The sequence below is a fragment of the Mirounga angustirostris genome, unplaced genomic scaffold, assembly GCF_029215605.1.
Source record: "Mirounga angustirostris isolate CCGP_5_RB_7025 unplaced genomic scaffold, mMirAng1.0.hap1 SCAF_11, whole genome shotgun sequence".
NCBI lineage: Eukaryota > Metazoa > Chordata > Mammalia > Carnivora > Phocidae > Mirounga > Mirounga angustirostris.
The window spans coordinates 32,194,510-32,196,094 of record NW_026991719.1 but is presented as its reverse complement, the minus strand read 5'-3'; the positions used below and the strand labels follow the sequence as shown (position 1 = coordinate 32,196,094).

Sequence of the window (1,585 nt, the reverse complement as noted above, 5' to 3'; positions counted from 1 at the left end):
GGTGAATGGTGTTTCTTTCATGTCCCTTTCATGTCCACTTCTCCCACTTCTGACAGCTATGCATCTGGTGATATGTTAATTGATGGATGAAGATAAATAATGATGCCTTACCAAGGGTATCTCAAATAACCATCTTTCAGATTCTGAGGGAGGTGGAACTTCCAGAATGGTGGTAGAGAAGTTTGGGGAAATCTTACCCCTGGAGAGACATCTCTTAAGCTGGTGAAACTGGCATACACAATCACTCAAAGTCTCTAGAGATCCATCAAAGGACTCACAACAAAGTGAGAAGCATTTATTTAACTAAATCTATGGGAACTAAGTAAGAATGGGGGGAGACCGTGGCATTTAAGCTAGAGATGGCAAATATGACTTCACAGTTCCACCTTGCACAAGAGCTGTTCCTGGGGGCTCAGCATCTTAGGGTAGTGCCCATCTCCCCAGCTTATTGGGTGGAAGAGCCATTCTGAACGGAATCCAGATAACTGGGTAATGGAGAGAGAATTAAAGTGAAAGACAAGTAAAGTTTACTTTATAATTATAAAAGCTCAATTTATATAAATAATTGGTAGGTCATGTAAAAAGTAAACGAGAGGGGTGTCCGGGTGGTTTAGTCAGTTACGCGCCCAACTCTTGATCTTGGCTCAGGTCTTGATCTCACGGTTGTGAGTTCAAGCCCCGCATTGGGCTCCACACTGGGTGTGGAGCCTACTTAAAAAAAGTAAAAGAGAAATAAAACTTATTATTAAAGTTGATTATTAAGACTGAGAGACAAGATGGTAACACTTGCAGGGAACAATTTTTCATGGCTGGCATAGACTCAGGGTGATCAACACCAGAGTTCCATTTTTGGACTACTGCCTTGGAGTGAAGTAAGTGAAAGTGTGATTTCTGATAATGCTTTATTACTTGACAAGATATCACAAATTTTAATAAAGCAAGAAAGATATAGCAGAATCATAAACATATACAGATATGTATATTTCCTTTGATACATTCTTTTTTTTTAAGATTTTATTTATTTATTTGAGAGAGAGAGCGAGCACAAGAGGGGGGAGTGGGAGAGGGAGAAGCAGACTCCCTGCTGAGCAGGGAGCCCGATGCAGGACTCGATCCTGGGACTCCAGGATCATGACCTGAGCCGAAGGCAGTTGCTTAACCAACTGAGCCACCCAGGCGCCCCTCCTTTGATACATTCTTCTCTTCAGTGTCTACTGAAACATTTTGTTAATGGTTTGAATGTTTTTACCAATTCACTGTCACTTTCATTCCAATCTTTGAACACTCTTTTGGTCATATGTTTTAATATTTTGTGCGTGCCTCGGTGGGGGGCACATCATTTTCTATAAACTGAATTAATATGCATTGCTTATGCTCATGATTGTCATGGAATACCTTTATTTTTTAGAGACAGCCTTCATTTTAAGAGAAGCAAGTTGATGTTTTGAGTGAAGACATCTGGCATGTCGGACTTTTTAAAAATTTATTTTTGTTATAATCAGTTTAAAAACATCATTATTCGTGGCCATCTGCTGTGTTGTAAAAATAATCCTGTTTTACAGAAGTAGCCTTTTAATTTGCATTG

General features: G+C 39.6%; 1 non-coding gene across 1 annotated transcript; it reads right to left on the bottom strand.

The window, feature by feature from the left end:
• Positions 1 to 683: 683 nt before the first annotated feature.
• Positions 684 to 741, bottom strand: LOC123840908 (U7 small nuclear RNA). Its single transcript, XR_006790131.1, has one exon. It is a non-coding gene; the product is annotated as a U7 small nuclear RNA (small nuclear RNA).
• Positions 742 to 1,585: the final 844 nt, after the last annotated feature.